The following is a 23,873-nucleotide window of genomic DNA, read 5'->3' on the forward strand; positions in this document are numbered from 1 at the left end:
AGATTGACCATTTTCTTAGCTGCCTATTCCTACCACCTCGTCCACTGACCAGGTGCCACTTTGGGGTATGCCGACACCTTGAGCCACTGCCCACTACCAGAACTTCTTGCTGACCCTACCCCTGAGACACCAGTCCTCCTCATTGACTGCCTTGAGATTGGTCCTGTCTCTTCCAGTGACATTGACCCTCACTCTGCAAAGGACTCCACCATTAAACAAATTTTGAACTGGGTGTGGAGGGGGTGGCCCAAGGGGCCTGTTGGGTCTGATTTCAAAATGTACTTTTGCAAACTTGATGAATTATCTGTTGTAAACAGCTGTTTGTTGTGGGGGGACCAGGTCATTGTTCCACCCAAACTGCGCATTGCAGTATTGCTTTACACATAGGGCATCCTGGAATTGTCAGGATGAAGTATTTGGCCAGGAGTTACATGTGGTGGCCTAACATGAACAGGGAGATTGAAGAATGCCAGGAGTCCAGAGCAGCTCCCCCAGAGGCGCCTGGTAAGGAGTGGGAGCGACCTCAAGCACCATGGTCTAGGGTGCACATTGATTTTGCTGGCCCAGTTCATGGCCAGACTTTCCTCGTAGTTTTGGATGCCTACTCGAAATGGCTAGAGATAGTCCTGATGACCTTCACTATGGCAGAAGCGGTCATCAAGGTACAATGAAGACTTTTCTCCACACACGGCCTGCCCAATGTCCTGGTCTCGGACAATGGGCCCCAATTCACGACCATGCAATTCGAGACCTTCTTAGCAGCTCAGGGAATCAGACATGCCCTGGTCGCGCCATTCATATGGCCTCCAATGGTCAGGTGGAGAGAATGGTGAGATCTGCAAAAGAGGCCCTCTGTAGGATGGGCCCGGGTGATTGGCAAACACGGGTTGACCACTGTTTCCTAATTCAGCACATCACACCCAGTGCCACTACAGGGAGAAGCCCCTCCGAGCTTCTCATGGGTCGCCGGCTAAAGTCCCACTTAGACCAGCTACACCCAAACTATTCTGCAGCATTGCCCCCTGACTCCACAAGCAAAATTCAGAACTTTAACATAGGGATTCAGTTTACACCCACAACTACACCAGGGGAACTCTGTGGATTCCTGCCACAGTGATAGGCATCACCAGGCCTCGCTCTTATCTTGTAGAGCCCAAGGACGGTCTGAATTGGAGAAGGCACATTGACTAATTCCGTGGTCGCCTCTCCAACTCCACTCTTAGGCAACCAGAGGTAACTCCTGCACGAGTTAGCCAAAGCCCTACCCAAACGGAGCAAGAATTCACTCCATCCACAGGCAGCTCAAGCCCGAGGGTACCGGGGCACTTATTTGGTTGTGTTGCAAGCCCGCATAGAGCTCCAAGAGAACTGGCTCTAGAAGCTCCAGCTGCGGCCTGTAAAAGGTTTCAGGAGCTTCCACTAAGGGGAGCTGTGGAGCAAACAGGTCCATATGACCTGTCCAAAGAACACCCTCTGACTGAACTGCGCAGGTCAGGCAGAGCTACCAAAAAGCCTGTCTACCTGTGTGACTATGTAATCAGTTGGATTACTCCATCTAAGAGGGGAGGGGTGTTATATACTAGCATCAGCTATAATGGTTTCCACCAAGGTTCTCTGTTCCGGTGGAAACAGAGGTTTAATCTCATTGGTCGAAAGGTCTGACAGCTCCCTATAAAAGGGCTGCTGTCAGACTCAACCTTTGCTGGATTGTACATAGTGTGCCTTTCCATTACCCAATCTAACAATACCTTGGCTGGGACGTGGGGGAGGTAGCTAGAATAGAAGTAAAGGAAGACTCACTAGGCAGAGATCTGCTGGGCTGTGTGGTTGAGAAAGCGAGGGAATCAGGGAGCAGCAGCAGGCGAGGTACAAAAAGGGGCAGGAGGTGAAGGCGGAGCCAGTCAATGGTGCATTTTACCGGTTCTCCGAACTGCTCAGAATTTGTTCTACCATTCAGGAGAACCGGTCAGAACCGGCTGAATTTCATCCCTGCCAGAAGTGCTCAGTTCCAACAGAGCCCCAGCAGAATTGTGCCCTGCGAGGGGGCCATCTCCATCTTTGCCACCTTCCATTCCTCTTAGCGCCCCCCTGCCACCCCCCTTGCCTCTTAGTACCCCCTTTGGGAACCACTGGGCCAAAGTATTCTATAGTTAATAAACTTCTGAAGCAAAATAAACTCCATAAATGCAAGTTATTTACAGCTAAGTATCTGTAGAATTCCCCTGATTATTATTAGATATACATCAGCTGTGAACATACAATATTCTTGTTTATGGTTCATTTAACCGCAGCTTACTTGGTGCTTTTTTCTGCTTTGCATAACATCCTGAATCCTCTAAGATTTATGCAACAAGCTTTAACTTCTAGTGCAAATGCAACCTCTGTATTTAAAATGTATGTATGTATGTATGTATGTTAAAAAAAACGCTTCTGATTTGGAAGTATTTGTCTTCCTCAATAGCAAAGCACTTAGACTTATTATACACCATCCCATAGTGCCCTTGCGGTGCTCTGTATCAGCATACTTCCCCCAATAATCTGGCTTCTCATTTTACTGACCTTGGAAATATGGAAAGCTTAATCAACCTTCAGCAGGTCAGGAATCAAACTCCTAGCAGTGGGCACAATTTTCCTGCAATACTGTATTCTAATCATTGAGTCACCAAGGCTCCAATCTTTGGTCCTCTACCTGGGAATATAAGGGTGCTATGCAGTATTTTAGGAGTTCCTAGCACTGAATTCTTCTGAACAAGATAACTCTAGTGTTGTTTCCCAACTTTTAACCTGCCTACCTCAGATATAAGAAGTCATGCCAGCTTCACTCCTGAGGTCTGCCTGTATTAGAGCTAGCAGGGTATTTTTTTTAATTTTTTGGGCAAGATTTCAGAAATGGGTTGCCATTATCTTCTTCCTAGGGCTGAGAGAGATGGACTGACCCAAGGTCTTCCAGCTGCCTTCATGCCTAAGATGAGGCTAGAATTCATGAGTTTCTACCAGGATGTCTTCACCACTATACCAAACCAGCTTTCTATGTTTAGAATAGACATCCTTATTATTGTGTTTCTGGATTATGTGCTGGAGCCACCTGAATTATACAACTAAACAAGGGAATCATGGTCTCCTCCGCATATTTTAAACTTCAATTCCTATTAATTTCAGCCAAGACATCCAATGACAAGAGAATATGGGAGCCGCAATTGAGAATATCCCAAAGGACACAACAAGGAATCTCTCTAGCTCCAAAGCACACGGTTTAGCACAGTAGCAAAGGAATCCTACAAAATTCCAACGTTGTGAGGTTCTTTTTGTCTTCCTCATTGAATCTTCTCAATTTTAAAATAGTTTGGGGAGGACAATTAAACCCTATGGAGCAAATTGTGAGGTTCTCTTGTAGGCTACAGTAGAAAAGGGTTGAGGGTGGGAGTTATCTGGTCAGCTTACACTGATGAAAAAACATAATGGATTCCATCCATAGAAGCACCAGAAGTGTATCCGTCATTCTTTTATAAAGGAACAGTGGGTGAGACATGGAACATGGTAATACACTCTATAAATATGTACACCAACAAATCAAGGAAGCATACAATTGCTCATCAGATCTGTCTGCTTAGTGCCTACCTATGATTACTTTCCAGTCATTTATCTTGACTGATGTACAAGCTATGTAATTTTTTTCTTTGCTAACAGAAAGAGGTGATGTGTGCATGTGTGGGGATATTAACTGTATTTCTTTGCATGACTGCTCCCACTATTGCCTTATTTGGATAAAAGCTAACTTTATGAGTTGGATGACATTTACAGGGGAAAAAAGAAATGCTTTTCTCAGATCAGAGCACAGGTTACTTTTACAGCAGGCTGAAAAAAAAAGGATATATATCACAGACAAAATTTGTCTTCTGTTCATTATCATACTAGTTTTTCTACTTCCATTAAAATATAATATTTTTGTCCCATTTTCAAATTGATGCACTAAAAAAATAGCTTAAGAACAGGCTATTGAAGTTTCTCAACCTTGGCATTTTTAAGATATGTGGATTTCAACTCCCAGCTTTCTCTAGCCAGTGTGTTAAAGTTGCCCAAGGTTGAGAAATATTGGGTTATTATATAAAGGTGCTCTCTGAGTTTCATTACCCAAACTAGAAGCTTATCAGTGCTAGCTGATGATGTTAGCTGGTTTGGGTAATGGAACATCTGCAAGAAAACAACCAAACTCAAAGAGAATCAAGGACCCTCATTTCAATCCCCTATAGATATTCTCCTTTATTGGTAAGGTATCTTAGCTCAAAGGGATGCAGTGACTCAGTGGCTAAGATGCTGGGCTTGTCAATCAGAAACGTCGACAGTTCGGTGTTTGGAATCCCATTAGTCGTCCCAGTTTCTGCCAACCTAGAAGTTCAAAAGCATGTAAAAATGCAAATAGAAAAATAGGGACCACTTTGGTGGAAAGGTAACAGCATTTTGTGCACCTTCGGCATTTAGTCATGCTAGCCATATAACCACAGAGATGTCTTCAGACAACGCTGGCTCTTTGGCTTTGAAAATGGAGATGAGCATCACCCCCTAGAGTCAGGAACGACTAGCACAAATGTGTGAGGGGAACCTTATCTTAGCCCAGAATTTTGTTTCTCACAGTGACCAATCAAATGAACCTCTGCAGGCTTCAAAACAAGAGATCCATACATGCCACTCTCTCTATATATATTACCTTTGAATTGTGCCTCAATTCAAAGGTAATATTGAATCTTAAGCTTAATATTTTTTTATATACCTATCTGCCCTGAAAGTATCCAGACCTTTTTTCAAGACATCCAAGTTATTATCATGTCTTATAGCAGGGGTGTCCAACTCAATTTTATTGAGGGCTGCATCAAGTTGTGTTTGACCTCAAGGGGGTAGAAGTGGGGCATAGCCAAGGTGAGCGTGGCCTTGAGTTTGACACACCTGTCTTATAGTAGTGAATTCTATAAGTGTTATAGTGTGATTGAAACTCAAACTATTGAAACTCCACCTATAGTATATGTGTAAATAATTGGCACAGCATTGATGGCATCATCATGCTACCATCTTGATTATTTTATCCACATCCTGTGAACACCCCTACTCCATTTTTACTCCCTTCATAAAAATAAGAGAGTTTATCCTGGAACATTAGTCTAGTCCAGTTGCTGTGGTGCTGTTTTATATATCTGCTTCTCATGTAAAGTTTCCTACAAATCAAGTATTATTCATTACAACTGCATGGAATTATTGGTAGAATATAAAACAATAGGAATTGTTCCTTATAGGGTATTTTTTTTAGTGTCCTACTCCCATTTCCTGCTGGACTCTCAGCCAAGTAAACTCTGTTAGCTTTTCTCTTTTTTTTAACCTGTACTGTTCATTAAATATTTCAGCTACATATATCTTTATTAGCTTCTGATCTCAGACAAACTTGGCCATGTGCTGCCAAATGTTAGGCTTAATATAAGTTATTAGTTTGTTTGTTTGTAAAGCAGAGACCAATTTCAATCAGAGAACATTTAAGGGTATTATAAACTGCTTTGGGATGTTGTGCAATTGGAAGCTATATGTAAACATTTTCCTACTAAGTAATAAGAAAATAAAACAAGAAACTGCAGTGGTAAAGTTAGGTTCAGTATCTATTTCTCTTTCTTTTCATTATTTAAATTAAAGAACAAGAAAGAGAACAAACTACAATGTTGGAATATATCTCAGTTAGTTATACTGGCTTATGAATTGGCACTGGAATATAATTTGTATATTTTGTAAGAAAACAGCTGAAAAATAAGGCTTTTCCCCACAGAAATATGGCAATAGGCTTTGAGGAATTCAGATATTTAGTACTTGTATAGTTGAAGGATTTCTGAATTGCTTACAAGGAATGTAAGAACTTCAAGTGTTGTCTGTACCATTCTTTTAGCAATTGAACGGAGCCCATGCCTGTGAGCAGTACCATATCTTTATAATTAGATGCTGATATTAGTCATTGTAATGGATTTCCCAACAACCCCGAAAGAAACACAAAGAAACTATTTTAAGTTCACTTTTTGTACTCCCTCTGCAGGAAAAAGCCAGCAAGCAAATAAAGGCCCTTTGAGAAAATACCAAAGTGAAGGATAAATACAAGGCTGACTTGTGAAATATCCCAGAGAAATAATCAGCATCAATTTAGGATTATTATTATTATTTTTTAGAAAATATCTGCATGAAGAGATGGTCATTTGGCTGCAGGAGGCTGTGGTGACCCCTCCCTTCCTCCAGGTTCTTGTGTAAGAAAATGTCACAGTGAATCAAATACTAATGGTAAATTTTGAGAAGAGACCTGAAAAGGAAAAAGAAGAAATTGTATGTCTGAACTTCTCTACTTAGTGTCAAGTGAATTCATGAACAGTGATGCATGCTTCTTGGCTCCAAAAGGAGGAATTCTGAAGCAGGCGCCACTCTTGGGGGGGTGGGGGCCAAACAATTCTGTTTTTGTCTCAGCCTGAAGTTCAGTTGTAAAGACCTTCCCAAATGCATCAATCATCCATGCCCTTCAAGTTGCCTCTCCCAGGTCTTCTTCTTCTTCTTCAACTGGCCATTACTTGAACACATGAGTCAGAAGGGCAGAGAATGTTCATATATTAAAATATGCATTGTGATATAAACACTTACCCACAAAATATACAATAACTGTATTTTATAAGGATTATTCCGGCTCTTTATACAGTTTCTAAATCCAGTTCTATCTGCAAAGTCAGTGCTAAAGATTAGGATGGTAATGCTGAAAAAAAAAGATTCTAGAGAAAAGGGAGCATCAAAGAAGAGTTTGGGAATTTTAAAAATAATTAAAACATTTGTGGGAGATCTTAGTGTGGCACAGTAGCAAATCTGACCAATGAGGGTAGCAGCAACAGGTTCAGAAAGTTGCTGAGAGTGAGATTGAATGGAGATATAACAGATTCCATCGAAGATAATATTCATAGCTCAGGGTTGGACTGTGTAGTCCTTGGTGATCTCTGGTTGTTTGCTTGCAAATGTTTCATTACCCAACTAGGTAACATCTTCAGTGCTTTGTTTATATGGTTTGCCCTCTCAGTGTTGGTTGTTTTATCCTTGGTAGTTTCTTGATTAGACTATTGTTTACATTTTCATTGTTTGTTTGAGTGGTAGTTCCTTGATTGGGGTGCTATTTACTCTTTGATTGCTGGTCTGGTATTAATCACGGTGTTAATCCCTGTTTATTTTAACAACTCAATGTTAGAACATGAAATAGCAAAATAGTTACTTGGACTTTGCATCTCCTTTAAAGACTGTTCTCTTTCAACAGAATCCACTGTAGTTAAGTGGCCAATAAATGTATAATAACTATAATCAATTATTATGAATAAAGTTTGGATGGTAGACATTGCTCTTGATGGCAGAATACAATATTTTATTATCTATCCATTATCTATCTATCTATCTATCTATCTATCTATCTATCTATCTATCTATCTATCTATCTATCTATCATCTACCTACTTACCTACCTACCTACCTTTCTAACACCATCATCATGTTCCAAAAAATGAGAAGATGGAGATCTTGTGGGACTTTCAAATACAGATGGATTGTTATTTGGAACACAACACACTGGATATCACGGTTGTAGAGGGCCGAAATGTACAATTTATTGACATTGCGGTGCCAGGAGATGCCAGAGTCGAAGAAAAAGAACTGGAAAAAATCATGAAATACCTACCCGATTATAGATAAAACATGTAACAGTGATACCCATTGTCATTGGGGCACTTGATACCATGTCCAAGAATTTTATAAGACACATCAACAAATTGCCGCTTCCTGCAATAACACCAGCAGAACTGCAAAAAAAAAGTGCTACTCAGAACATTGTATATTTTAAGAAGGTACTTGGTTTATAACTAGGACACTGGCAACAACCCATATCAAACATTAACACATCAATGATATTTGCAATACATTTTTGAATGTTCACTTGACTGAGTTTCATGTTTAATGAATAAAGTATAATAACAACAACCTCCAAATAGAATAACTATGGCAAAAGAAAGGGAAAACAATATGTGTGGTAATAGGCTCCTTTGGTGCAAGTCATTATCAGTATTCCCAAAACCACTATCAGCCAATTGCAAGAGGCAGTTTTATTTAGAACAGCTTACATCCTATGATAAAACCTTCAATAATGTTAAATATCTGCCTCTCCCAGGTTCTTGAGAAGTACTTGATAGGTGGACAAAATTGCCAAATATCTAAACATCTGACTGATTATGCAACCAACCATAACAATAATATTTTTTTCTCATTCTAGAACAGTTTTCATTTACAAATTCCAGTTTCCTTGGTTTCTCCCCGCTCTCTGCATGACACTGCTAGAAACTATAAAAATATAGCAGTGTTTATCAACAGAATATTCTCCATCTCCCTGAATAAGCACCCAAAAGTAATCTGTTATGAATCTAGCGCACAGATTTTATATTTGTTATGTGTGTGTGTGTGTGTGTGTGTGTATTTGTGTTACAACCCCTGGTATGCCCAAATATGGGAGGGAGCTCACTACTCCCCCTTTCTGTCCTTCGGCTCATTACTCTCTTTATTTATTTATCAGCACAAGTACAACATATATACAACATTCCAGATGTACAGAGAACTTTGCATGGTTATGCTGCCAGAGTTTTCAGATGTCTGTCATTCTTCTTTGGGTCAGATCTTATTGGGGATAAGCAGCTATTTTGGTCATCTTACTGGTTCTGATCTCATGGGAATCTTCAGATTCCTATGCTGCAGTTGCTATAGAATGAGCCTCATTCAAGACATAAAATGCACTTATATTTTTGCTCAGAAAGTATTTCTTATAAATAGACAGCTTCCATAAATCCAGCATTTTTAAGTTGTTGTTTACTGGTTCAAAGGAATTATCTGTTCGCATTCTAGGAATTACACAAATTTATGTCTTTATGCTACCTGAAATATATGTGAACAATAGAAACTGTTCTACTTTAAAGATGTCTATAGGCATAGGAATGCATTAATTCTTCTTCTCTCCAAAAGTCTGTCAGCCAATGTTATGAACCGAAGGTGAAGAATAAATTCCAAAAGCACATTTTGTCCATATGTTGTCCTAAGACTTCCCAACTGGCAAACAGATGGGCATATTATTCGGGAGAAAAGGGAGAATGAGTCATGTATCCATCACATGCACAAACATGAAGCGGAGACTTAGGGGGTTTTTAGTTAGTTGTTTTTAAAAAATTTGTAGGGGTGGGGGCTCAGGGGTTGTGGGGTGGGTGGGTCAGATCAGAAGCGATGTGAGAGCCGGGCCTCCAGGTGTGGTCGTGAGCAGAAGGAGCGGAAGGGAGGAGGAGGGGGAGGATATCATTCCTATACAGGGCTCTTTAATTCCAACGGTCGCAGGGAGGGGCAGATACGAGGACAGATTAAGAACTTACAGTCGGTTGGGAGACCGTGGTTGCTGGTTACACCCAGTCGCTTGTACCAACCCCCGCGTTCTAGGTGGTCAAGAGTTACAGACCCAAGGCCTGAGGCTGTTGTTATGCAATGCGAGGTCCGTTGTTAACAAGGCCCCCCTCATTCACGATCTAATTTTAGAGGGGGAGCCGGACCTCGCGGGAATAACGGAGACCTGGTTGGGCCACGAGGGATGTCTTCCCCTCGTGGAAATGTGCCCACCAGGCTACCGAGCATTTCACCAGCCCCGGGCCCAGGGAAGGGGCGGTGGGGTGGCAGTAATTATTCGGGAGGACTTAGAGCCGAGGGAGTCTACTGTGCCACAGACGTCCGGATGTGAATCCCTTGTTGTGAAATGGGGCCCTGGGAGACAGTTGGGCCTGCTGATAGTATACCTGGCTCCTCGCTATACATCAGCGGCCCTGCCCGAACTCCTCGAGCTGATCGCATCGGTGACGGTTGAGACCCCCAAACTTTTAGTGATGGGGGATTTTAACCTGCCATCGATGGGAGAAGCATCAGAGGGGGTTCGGGAGTTCATGGCTTCCATGACAGCCATGGACCTGACTCAAATGATTCAGGGCCCGACACATGAGGGAGGACACACTCTGGACCTTGTTTTTGTCTCTGGCCAGTGGCTGAGTGATCTGGGAGGAGGGGACTTAACCATCACTCCCCTGTCATGGTCAGATCACTCACTCCTTCATCTTGACTTCCCTGGTGCTACCTCCCGCTGCGGGGAGGCGGAACCGGAAAGTACCAGATGGTTCCGCCCCAGGCGCCTGATGGAACCTGATAGGTTCCAGATGGAGCTTGGGCCACCTCCTGTAACCTTGACCTGCCCCCGGGTAGAGGACCTGGTGGTCGCGTGGAATAATGTGACTACCGGGGCCTTGAACCGGGTGGCGCCTTTGCAGCCTCTCTGGCGGCAACGATCCACCCTGGCCCCTTGGTTTACCGAGGAACTAAGGGTGATGAAATGCCGCAAGAGACGTCTAGAGAGTCGTTGGAGATCCTCTCGCTCCGAATTTGATCGAACACAGCCACGAGCCCATTTAAGGACGTACCTTGTGGCATTGAGAGTGGCCAAACGCCAATATTGTGCCACTCTCATTGCATCCGCGGAGAACCGCCCTGCTGCCCTGTTTCGGGTGTCCTGCTCCCTCTTGTTTCAGAGGCTGCGGGAGGCCCCTCTACAGGGCAGGGCAGAGGAATTTGGTAAATATCTGCAGGATAAAATCACTCAAATCCGGAGGGATTGGGTCCCTGTCAGTGGTCCAATGGAGACGTCCATGGCGAATCTTGAGGAATCGATCTGGGAGGAGTTTGACTTGGTTGCCATTGAGGATTTGGACAGAATGCGTGGACGACTGCGACCCACCACATGTTTATTGGACCCGTGCCCCTCCTGGCTTGTACTGGCATCCTGGGAGGTTACACGAGACTGGCTCCTGGGCCTAGTGAATGCTTCGTTGAGCGAGGGGTCTCTCCCGGCCACCTTGAAAGAGGCGGTGGTGAGACCCTTGCTCAAGAAGCCTTCCCTGGACCCTTTGGAGCTGGCCAATTATCGTCCTGTCTCCAACCTTCCCTTTTTGGCGAAGGTTGTAGAGAGTGTGGTGGCCTACCAGTTTCCACGTCATCTGGAGGAAAATGATTATCTAGACCCGCGCCAGTCCAGCTTCCGCCCCGGTCACAGCACGGAGACGGCCTTGGTCGCGTTGGTGGATGATCTCTGGAGGGCCAGAGATAGAGGTTGTTCTTCTATCCTGGTCCTATTAGACCTCTCGGCGGCTTTTGATACCATCGACCATGGTATCCTGCTGCGCCGGCTGGAGGGGTTGGGGGTCTGGGGCACCGTTTTGCGGTGGTTCGGCTCCTACCTTTCTGGCCGGACGCAGCGTGTGTTGGCAGGAGAAGAGAGGTCGACCCTACGCCCCCTTACTTGTGGGGTGCCACAGGGGTCGGTCCTCTCGCCACTCCTGTTCAACACATATATGAAGCCGCTGGGTGAGATCATCCGTGGTTTCGGGGTGGGATACCACCTGTACGCTGATGATACTCAGCTGTACTTTTCCACCCCGAACCACCCCAACGAGGCCATCGAAGTGATGTCCCGGTGTGTGGAAGCCGTACGGATCTGGATGGATGACAACCGACTCAAGCTCAACCCCTCCAAGATGGAGTGGCTGTGGGTACCAGCTCCCCGGTTCAGCCAATTAACTCCATCATTGGCCATTGGGGGCATTCAACTTGCCCCCGTGGAGCGGGTGTGCAATTTGGGCATCCTCCTGGATGCCAGGCTGTCCATGGATGAACATGTGACAGCCGTGGCAAGGGGGGCATTCCACCAGGTTCTCCTGGTGCGCCAATTGCGCCCCCTACTGGACCGGGACGCCTTACGCACAGTCACTCATGCGCTGGTGACGTCTCGCTTGGACTATTGTAACGCTCTCTACATGGGGCTTCCCTTGAAATGCACCCGGAGGCTACAGTTGGTCCAGAATGCAGCCGTGCGGGTAATTATGGGGAGTACTAGGTACTCCCATGTGACACCGTTCCTGCGCGAGCTGCACTGGCTTCCTGTGGTCTATCGGGTGCGTTTCAAGGTTTTGATAACAATCTTTAAAGCGCTCCATGGCTCAGGACCTAGTTACTTGCGGGATCGTATTCTGCCCCATACATCCCTGCGACCAATCCGCTCGCACAGAGAGGGCCTCCTCCAGGTGCCGTCCACTAGACAGTGTCGGGGGGCAGTGCCTAGGAGTAGAGCCTTCTCTGTGGCGGGCCCAGCCCTGTGGAATGACCTCCCTCCGGATATTAGGAATACCTCTGACCTCCGCTCCTTTCGTATTAAGCTTAAGACCCACCTATTCCAAGTAGCTGGCCTGGCTCAACTTTGATCTAACCATATCGCTCCTGACGGGTTTTTAATTGGGTATTTTAATTATATTTAATTATTTAGGGGTTTTTTAATCACTGTATTCTAATTGTTTTTTATTCATCAGCCGACCTCCTCCTTGTGTATGTCTCGGTATATGTCTCTGTTATATGTTTGTTTTGTCCACATATTTATTTCATATGTTTCATTGTATGCCGCCCCGAGTCCTTCGGGAGAGGGTGCGGCTAAGAAATAAATATTTATTATTATTTATATTTATATGAGGCATTAGATACCTCCCAGAATTCCAAAACTGTTTTTACATCCCCATGATAGCTGCACCTTTCTGGGTCATAGTAAGGTCAATGCTTATGACCACTATTGATTATTTTAGCATTTTACACACTGGGGGGCACTTTCTGATTCATGTCCTGTGCCACTTTCATGATTCTTTGTAACCCAAATGCTGAACTGAACCAATAAATATCAATGATTATTGTAAAAATAATGGAAAAGACCAAAGATGGTTTATCCTTTTTTATAGCCCGTAAATTCTTTAACTGTTGCAATCTATCATGTTATCAACATTTCCCTCTTTCCAGTTGGCCACATCATTTAACACAGAGGAGTCGATTTAATGGCTGTCATGTCCTCCTCGACTATTACAAGGTTGTAAAATGTGTTCCTTCCCATGTGTGGCTTCACTCATCAGCTCAAACTCATAATCATTATGTGATGAGGCAACAACCTATTGCAGCGGTGCATTAATTTGACTGTCACAAATTATTATTTTTTGAATTTATTGAAATAATGTATAAGGTCACTTGATCTTCAGCATACATCACTAAATAATGGGAAATTGGTGTTATAATGACCATGTTTATAAAATACAGCAGTATACAATTATGAGTCTTAGATGCACAGAAGGATATCTTCTCATTCCCTAACTCAGTATTTCTCAACCTCAAGTTGTGTAGACTTCAATAATTCCCCAGCCAATAGGCTAGTCATAATGGTATCGTTTAAAACCAATTTGATAATTAATTCCAAACACACAGTTTATCCATGTGCTTTATCCAGACTGGCAGGGGAATTCTGGGAGTTGAAGTCTGCATGTCTTAAAGTAGCTGAAACTGAGAAACATTGTCCTATATGATCTTTGGCCAACTATTCTCTGGACTCACGACTATGGTCATTGCAGTGGATCCATCAGGGAACAGAACATGTCTAACATTGTTAAGTTTGACATTCTCTGCCCCCCCCTCTCTGTCTCTGACTCTCTCTCTCTCTCTCTCTCTCTCCCTTTCTCCCCCCACCCTCCCTCCCTCCTCTCTCCTTTTATAAAAGGCTGCTCATAAATGAGTGGATTTCACAGAAAGAGGGGGAAATATCCTTGTTTCCAAGGCAACCTATTTTGATGTGTACTTAACCACACTTAGTTGGTTTATTTAAACAGAATATGAAGAAGGATGCACATTTGGACCACCAATATAATAGGGATGGACGGTATCCATCTGCTTGGGAAAAAAAACTGGAATGTATGAATAGACTCTGATTTAATTTGATCTGTAGATTGGAAGTCTGGGAATTTGGAGATGACATAGTTCAATATGATTTTCTGCTCTGAGATTTGAACAGCAGTCTGACTCTAGTCAATGTGTGATTAATCCAGAAAAAAAAGGTGCAGCACCTCTTGTATTGGGGAAGCATAGTGTACAAATGTTGCTGTTTGCTTTGCTTTGCTTTGCTTATTCTTTTTTCTCAACAGGGAGCTATATAGAAAGTAGAATCTGCTGAGGACATTAATTCTGCAAGTTTCAGCAGCTCGCTTCAAGAGTTTTCCCTACAATGGGTTGTTGAAATACTTCTTCTGCATCTCTTTAAGGAAAAAAAACGAATAGGGATGAGAACAAGATAGGCTCCAAGCTGTCCAGCAAAGGATCAGCCTGAGATCACAGTTTCTTCTGGTCTGTCAATTCCTTAGCACAGTTTCTTGAGAAGGGGAACCTTTTGTGAGAATGACTGGCAAGAAAGACAGTTGACCGAATGAGACAGAAACAGCAGAAGACACCAGCATATGGTTCCACCCCCCTAATCCTCTAATAGGTAGGATTTGTGGAGTGATAAAACTCATTGGCTGGCTACTTATGTCCATATCAGACACCTCATCACACCATTCAGTTCCCCACCCATCTTTGCCCATATAGGGAAGAAAACCTGTAATATTATTTCAGTCTCTGCACAAAGTCAGATTAAAACAATAGCATCAACAAATGTATTAAATCATCCAAACAGCGAAAGGACTCCAAAGCACTTTAAAAGAACTGATGGAATTTGTTTTCTTCACATGGTTTGTTTGACTTAATGCCTGGTTTGGAGAGACAATGCTGGCAAATTTCATATGAATCTGGTAGCCTATTTGAAGCTTCACCCAGCTTTACAACAGCTTTAGTATTCTTGTGGTTGTACCTTGCAATTCTTTTGTTTTCCAGCCATATGTGACTGACACTTGCTCTCTAGAGGGGCAAAGAATACTGGCATGAATTTTGGATGAAATGAACTGGGTCAGTTAGCTTTTACTAGGTAACATAATGGGAAGTGATCTTGAAGGTCTTCTAGTCTAATCCCCTGCTTAAGCAGGAGATTTTAAGCCATTCCAGATAAGTGACTCTACTTCTCTTCTTAAAGCTTCCAGTGATGGAGTACCAAGAACTTCTGAAGGCAAGCTGTTCCACTGGTTAATTGTTCTCATTGTTAGGAAAGGTCTCCTTAATTCTAGGTTGCTTCTCTCCTTGGTTAGTCTCCATCCATTGTTTCTTGTCTTTCCTTCTGGATCTTTGGAAAATAAGATCCATGACAGATTCAACCAAAAGTCGTTACCTTTCTTCTTCTTTTTCAAGAAAATATTAATTTAAAGCATATTAGAAAAGGAGGTTCATTACTGAATATATCATACAGATTTCACTGTTTATTACAGGTGTGCAAATCAGGAGCTCTGACAACATGTGCCTTGTGAAGATACACTGCTGGAAATTTTCCATTTACAGCCATTTGTTTAGTGACTGTTCGACTGTTACAATGAAGGCACTGAAAAAAAGTGACTTACGATCGGTCCTCACCCTTACAACTGTTGTAGTATCTCCACAGTCACATGATCAAAATTTAGATGCTTGACAACTGGCATCTATCTATGATGGTTGCAGCATCCCGGGGTCATGTGATAGCTATTTGCAACCTTCCCACCTGGGATTCTGCAAACAAATTCATGGGGGGCGGGGAGCATTTTGATCAACAATTGCATGATTTCAGGGCAAGATGGCACACTTCCGTTGTCTTCATGAAAGCTGAACTTGACTCCACCTCTTAGCTTCAGGCTTCCGGTCTTTGTCTCCGTGTTATTTGGATAATTCTCTTGTGGATTGTTTGCTTTTGAACTTTCTGGAGTGAAAAACGTCTGTTCCCTGCCAGGGTGATTAGAGAGTTCCCTTGTGCCTGGTCTCTCTACCCCCCGGACTCCCTTGGCTGCTCTACCACTCTGACTGATTCCTCTCTATACCGACTGGACCCTCTATTACTAACAATGACATCTAAAAGACCACTTCCTGGAAAGTCTGGCTTTGCTGCCTCTGCCCCGACATCTGCAACCTCAAGTCCAAGTACCCAATCAACATTGACAGCCTTTAAACAAGCTAAAACTATGGACTTGGAGTTTCAACAAATGTTTCAGCAAATTCTACAGGGACAAGAGGAAATAAAGAAACAAGTGAAGGACATGAAAGAAGAAATTAGAGGGAACCAGGAAAAAATTAATAAGAACTCACAGAGACTGGATCTCTTGGAGCAGGGGGCGGCTGAGATGAGGGGGGAGTGGAGGGCGTGCAGAAGGGAAACAAAGAGCTTGACACCCAACAAATGAAAATAGAGTTTGAGAGAATGTCTTTTTATCTTAGGTTTCAAAATGTGATGGAGACAGATGATGAAAACATAAGGGACATTATGACAACTATTCTAGCTGAGTATATTCAGAAAGAAAAACAACAGATGGGGTGGGAAATAGACATGGTTTATAGAGTGAACTCTGCATATGCTAGAACACACAATGTCCCCAGGGAGGTACACATTAAATTTCTTAGGAAAAGCACAAGAGATGAAATTCTGAATACACAAAGGGGACAAGCCCTGACATACAAAGATAAGGAGATAACCATACTGAAACAGATCCCCAAGAAAGTGAGGGAGAAAAGAAAATATTATTCACAATTGGCGAATAAATTATACCAGATGGGGGTGTGGTTTCATTGGTTGCTGCCTGAAGGTATGTTAATATTCTGGGAGGAGACAAGAGTCAGAATTAATTCACCCATAGAGGCGCAGGCCTTTATGGAAAAAAATAAATTACTCCTAGAAAAACCAGAATATATCACAGTAGATGCACAAGACACAGGAGGGGCCGGAGCTCTGCCAACGGGGGGAGATGGGGCGACATCAAGAAAGCTCAGATCACACAAATAAGTAAGAAAATCCACATGACATAAACTGACTGAAATTATTAATGAATTTACCACACTGACTATATGTTATTATGTAATATTTGAATGCTATGCAAATGTACAACATGAGTCTGGAGGGGGGGTATACCTACTGCAGTTTGCGGCTGCCACAATTTGTAACTTTCCCCATACCTTTTCCTTTTGTAAAACACCAAAAAATCAATAAAACTTTGTTTAAAAAAAAACAATTGCATGATTGGTTAACAACAGCACTGGTTCACTTAAGAACTTGGGTAAAATGTTTGTAAAATTCAGCATCTCACTTAACTGCTTAACAATAGAAATGTTGTTTCCAGTTGTAGTTGTAAGTGGAGGACTACCTACACTCTGCTTTGTATGGCAATATACCGTATTTTTTGGAGTATAAGACACACATTCCCCCCCCCCTTAAAAGAGCATGAAAATGTTATGCTTCTTATACACTGAATACAGCCATTTTTGGCCTCCCAAAGCCTCATCCCCGCAGCCCATTTTTGTGAAAAATTGGTGAAAGATATGCCACTTTTCACAAAAACTGAGGTGTTTTGCCTTCCCCCAGCCTCACTGAAGCCCGCAGAGTGCTCCTGGGGGCCAGGGAGGACAAAAACCTTTTTCTTACTTACCTCTTTGAAATCTTGGTGCATCTTATGCACCCGTGCACCTTATAGTCTGAAAAATATGATATATCACAAAGCTGTGTTCACTGTGCCTCAGTGAAACATTTTTGCAATCATGCTGCCTCAGTCAGACTATTCAGCTCTGTGTATGGCTGTTGTTGCAGAAATGAATAAAGCATGGCCTTTTCATATTAAAAATGGGGAGGGAGACATCATTTTGTTTTTTAGCATTGTGTTAAAACTCCCAACAGCTGCTGGTAGCTAAGTTTCCCACAATGCCTAATTAGCCAGATTTATTGACAGGAAAAATGGTTACCTTACAAAATCATGGAAACTGGATGTGTGTATTTTTAGACTCCCATGTATCGGTAAATTTGTTAGATAGGGAGTCTTTGATCTTTTTCCTTATCGCTCTTGATACAGAGGGGAGATCTCTACCTACTTTCCTGGTAGGGGAGGAATGTGCAAATGTTCCATTCTCTGCTATTTTGCAAAATGCTACCCACTTTCCCAGGCTCTGAGAAATGTATGACGTATTATTTTGTTCAAATCAAACAATGTATATCTCTGAAGATCTGATTTTAAAAGTACTAATAAATCTTGCTGTAGACAAATAGAAAAATGTGTTGACCAAATACTGTTCCAGTAACCTGGAATTTTAATTAGTGCATAACAGGCTGAGGCAGGAGTGTATAGGTTACACCTGATGGTAGATATGATTTTGTTGATTCAAAATGCCCATTAGGTCATCCCTGACAGACTGGAAAGTAGTGAAGCTATTTCTGCTTAGAAAGCTTTCAGGTAAATTAGGTGATCTGCTAAATTAGGAACTTTATTGTGTTTTATTTTGTGAGAATGTGCTGGATTTTTTTTAAAATTATCTCCTTTTATTATTTTATGACAGCAGAATGGGTTGCAGGTGGTGGCTCCCAATGAGACTTATCAAGAGAATTCAATTCTGTTTTTCACTCTTTTTCCCATTATGTGATGCAAAGTGAGCATGCCAAATACATACAAAGCAAAGGAGGTGGTCCTTTGAGGTTCCCACCCAATGCTTCTTCCCTCATACTATTTCTCTTTTCCTAATGAAATAATCTGTGCATTACCTGAAATATTTTGATATGGAGAAATGGAGTAAAGGCGATGCAATAAATAGGACAATGGAAAATGTAGGAGACATCTATCAAAATGGGATTCAACTGCATTATAAAGATATCCTAGGTTCACCATGGTGGCCCAGATGTGAGGACGTTCACCTCCCACTTGGAAGATTGAAAGTTCAATCCTAGGCAATGGCAGATGTTTCTCTCTCTATGTGATGTCTTCTTTGCATGACTCTTCCTCGAAGGCTGGGTGGGCAGAGGTGGTTTCCTACCTGTTCGGACTGGTTCGGCTAAATAGGTAGTAACCCGGCCAGACATGTGACAGAACCAGTTCTATACTCTGTGCCATCATCTTTATTTTCTGTTCTGCACATGCGCAGAACAATCTTCATTGAAAAAATATAATTTTTCCCTTTTTTAATATGCACATGCACAGACCTTTTTAAGTGCAAATGTACATGTGTGCAGAACATGCATCTGGTTTGTGTGCATGCAAATCAAGCATGTGTGCACAATTTTTTTTGGGCACCGAACCAGTAGTAATGGCAGAAACCCATCAAGGGGAGATGAGCTCATTCCTGGCATGTCAGGAATTGGGTTAATTGATGACTCTGAACTGCCAGCTGAAAGAGACTCATAGGCTTTGGCACGGGACAGCTTCCAAGTCATTGAAGAGGAGGGGGAGGAGCTGCCTTCTGACAGCACTCAGGGCAGAGAAAAGATAACAGCAACAGAGATCTGCCAGATTACTCAGGAGAAGGCCCTGCCCGTCTTAATGGGCTGCACCGAAAAGCTATTTATCATGGCAGGCAGAGGGAGGCATTGCTGGGAACAATGGTTTATGGCTGTGTGTTTGTTTGTGCTTACTGCTTGACTTTGTGCTTTTGAGATGCTGAATTTCTCTTGTCAAGTGAGTTCTCATGGATGTACTTTCAGTTTTGCCTGGCGGCTTTAAATTTGTTTAGTGGACTTACTTGTTGGAGCAACTTGCCATTTGTATTACAAACTAGTGGTCATTTCTTTGTGGACTAATCTTAGCCAGCTTGTAGCTGTGCTTTATTTGGGACAGTTCTGAGACCAGGTGAATGGAACTGCTAGAGAATATTTTTAAAAAAACTGTCTATAAACGACACTTGCACAAGTGAGTGGGGCAGTACAATTTGGGTGCAGAGATAAAATATCTGCTGCATGCAGCTAGTAACCCCTCAGCCCCATTCAGTCGCTCTGACTCCACCCCAAAATGTGGTATTAAAGAGTCATAAAAGGGGTGGGGGGAGAATGGATATTTTGATTTTCAATCATTTTGGCTATGAATTTACTGAAGCGCCTAAAGAGCCAGAAGTGTGGGATGCTAATTTGGAAGGAAAAAAAGTAGAGACTCTTTTCTTAACTATGGATTAAATATTGGATTAATGTATCATGTTCAGATGCCTTTTTGCTGGTATAATTAAAACAGTAAATAAAATTGTGGCTGAGTTCTCCTTTTCTTTTTTTGTATTCTAATTATTGAAGTCTGTTCTTTGTCTGTTCTTTGTCAATTATAAGGAAGTTCTTTGGAGACTGCATCTCTTATGCCCCTTCAGCATTTTAGCACTGGAGCATGTAGAAGAGCAGAAAAGAAAAAGAAAAAAAAACTCTCAAAGACTTCACACTTTAGAGATGGAGGGAGGAATCTACTCTGCTAATATACTGGACTGCCTTCTGTAGATTTTCCCACTGGACACATTTGTTCTTGCAATTTCTCCAGAACACTTTCTGAAACACCAACTTCTAGGAATTGTTTTCTCAGCTAAAAGCAACGTCTTGAAGAAAGATTTTTGAGTAAATCACCCCAACTCTATTTCCCTCCCTTAGCTTAAGTCCCAGTCCCAGTATTAGAGACAGACATATCGAAACCTTGACTAGTGGTTGATGAGGTCAGCTCTCATCTTTGAGGTACTGACTAGCCAAGTGAGCAAAATTGGTCAGTCTGATTATTATTATTATTATTATTATTATTATTATTATTATTATTATTATTATTATTATTATTTATTTGTGCTTCTAGACCGCCCCCTCTCCCAGAAGGGACTCGGGGCGGTGTACAGTCCATAGAGAATATCACAAAAATACAATAAAAAATTAAATATTAAATATTAAATATGTACAGTTTGGAGGAGGTTAAAATGCAATTAAAAGAACTGTACAAAGCTGAATAAATATAATTTTTTAAAATCCCTAAAACAGACACAACAGATTAAAAACCCTAAAATAACCAGATAATAATACATTTGCCAGGAGGGACAGTTGTAATTATGCCAGGCCTGCTAATCGGAACAGGTGAGTCTTCAATTTTTGCTGGAAGGAGCGGAGGTCAGAAGTGGTTCTAATGTCGGGGGGGAGGTCATTCCAGAGGGTTGGGCCCATCACAGAGAAGGCCCTACTCCTTGGTGTCGCCCGTTGGCATTGCCTAGTGGACGGCACCAGGAGAAGTCCCTCCCTGTGTGAGCGAATTGGCCGCAGGGATGTATGTGGGAGGATTGACAGAGGGCATCATCCCAGACTCTTCTTCTTTGAAATGAATTGAAATGAACTGAATAACCTTTATTGTCATTTTCCTGTATACATAATGGCACACATTAAAATGAAATTTCAATGCCCACTCTTGAAAGAGAAAAAATGACATCCACCAAGGATGTCACTATACGGAGGAGGAGGAGGAGGAGGAGGAGGAGGAGGAGGAGGAGGAGGAGGAGGAGGAGGAGGAGGAGGAGGAGGAGGAGGAGGAGGAGGAGGAGGAGGAGGAGGAGGAGGATAAGAAGAATAGGCATAGGTTTATATAGATAGATGTTCGTCCATCGTGTTTGAAAAGGACCTTAACATCTAACAGTTTGTGGGCTGTCCACAATGTCCCTGCAGGTGGCTAGTAAGGCCTATATGGACATGAAATGTTCTGCCACATGTTGGGCAGACATGTGTGGCAGAGGTGGGTTGCTCCCTGTTCAGCCTAGATTGGGTGAACTGGTAGTGGTGGCGGCAGGTGGTGTCTTTGGAGTATACATCTCATACTGTTAAGACTTCCTTTATAAAGAAAAAATTGACCTGTGATTTGCATTTGAAAAGTCAGTTCCCTTCTTTTTTAACTTACATTAGCTGCTGATCCATATTCAAGGTTTTAATCACAAGGTCTAAATATCTTAGGACCAAAGTATTTATCGGATCACCTCGCCATTAAAGACACTCAGAAAGATCCTTTTTTTGTGAGTTACTGAATGCTATTTGCAGGTGCTTTTGTGGGGTCCTTCGCTTGAGAGTGCCACTGCTCTGGATAGCTTTTCACCCAGAAATTGATGAGAGGCCTACTAGAACATTTTTAAGGCACCTGTTGAATGTTCTTCTTCCAGATCTTTCCAAAAGGGACATTGGGAAATATTGCTTTCTTTCCCTTTTTCTTTTTAAAGAAAGCAACGGAGTGGAATAGAATTGAACAGAACAGAACAGAATTCTTCATTGGCCAAGTGTGATTGGATATTTCCAATCAACTCTTCACCAGAAGGTGGCAGCTCCAATGGCAGCCTCACTGTCTTGTAATTTTTATGTTTTCTATTATTTTCTGTGACTCTCCAAGAATTTACTTGCTTAATCTCAAATTAATTTACTTAATGTGTAAATTAAGAATACTTTAATGAACAAAGAGAACCAGGCCCAAATTAATAAAAACTCACAGAGACTGGATCTTTTGGAGGGTGGGACAGCTGAGATGAGGGAGGGGATGGAAGGGATGCAGAAGGGGAACAAAGAACTTGACACTCAACAGATGAAAATAGAATTTGAGAGAATGTCATTTTACCTTAGATTTCAAAATGTGGTGGAGACGGATGATGAAGATATAAGGGACATTATGACAAGTATTTTGGCTGAATACATTAAGAAAGAGAAACAACAGATGGGGTGGGAACTAGATCTGGTTTATAGAGTGAACTCAGTCTATGCTAGAACACACAACGTACCCAGGGAGGTACACATTAAATTTCTTAGAAAAAGTACAAGAGATGAAATTCTGAGTGCACAAAGGGGGCAAGCTTTCAAATACCAAGAGAGGGAAATAACCATTCTGAAACAGATCCCCAAGAAAGTGAGGGAGAAAAGAAAAAGCTATTCACAATTAGCGAAGAATCTATACCAGAAGGTGGTGTGGTTCAGATGGCTGATGCCTGAAGGTGTGCTAATATTCTGGGAGGACACAAGAGTTAGAATTAATACACCCATAGAGGCGCAGGCCTTTATGGAAAAAAATTAAGCACTCCTAGAAAAACCAGATGACCCTACAACAGACATACAGGACACGGGAGGGGCCAGAGCTCTGGTGGCGGTGGGAGATGGGGCAATACCGAGAAAACTCAGATCTCAGAAATGAAAAAGAAAATCTGCTTGATACAAATTGATTGAAATTACTAATTGAACTCATATGCTGATTATATATTGCTATTTAGTAATGAACTTTATGTAAATGTATACTATGAGTATGGAGGGAGGGGGCACCTACCGCACATCGCAACTGCCAAAATTTGTAACCATTCAATTACCTTTTTCCCTATTATTTTTTTAAAAAACCAATAAAACTTTGTTTTTTTTAAAAAAAAGAATACTTTAATGAATATGATTTTATATTGTTACAGTGTACTGTTTCACTATGCATTTGATTTCTGTGTTTAATGTATACTGTTTTCAAACAATTCAACTTAGAAAGCAGGATACAAAAATAGCCAGTAAAAAATAAGCTTGTTTGGTCCTTTTTCTATCCATTCAAAATGAAATACACATGATTATGTGCATCATTTTTTCCCAAAGACAGCTCTTTTTAAAGCATGTTTTCTCTTACACAACTTCCCCTAAACAATGGTCACATTCCCTTCTTTCTACAAATCATTCCTGCAGCATTTGACAACAAGCCACACTTTCTCCACATGTCTTCAACATCTGCAAATCAAAACCATATTCAACATGTTGCTGGCCATATGCTTGCAACATGGCTGTTCAAGGACATCTTCAGTTTTTGGGGTTTTTTTTTTTTTTTTTTGTCAAAACCAAATGTGTTTTTCCCCCTTTTTCTTTGCTTCAGACTTGCTAATTTTTGAACATATGATATCTTGATTGTATTGGTTCACAAATTGAGCAAGAATCTTCTCCCTCCCATTACAAGCAGAGAAACAAATTATTTATTTGCACTTCCAATTTGCAGACACTATGAAATTATCCATTCCCCCCCCCTTGCTCATTTTACATTGTACGTAACATC

This window comes from Natrix helvetica (assembly GCF_964273705.1).
Source record: "Natrix helvetica genome assembly, chromosome: Z".
NCBI lineage: Eukaryota > Metazoa > Chordata > Lepidosauria > Squamata > Natricidae > Natrix > Natrix helvetica.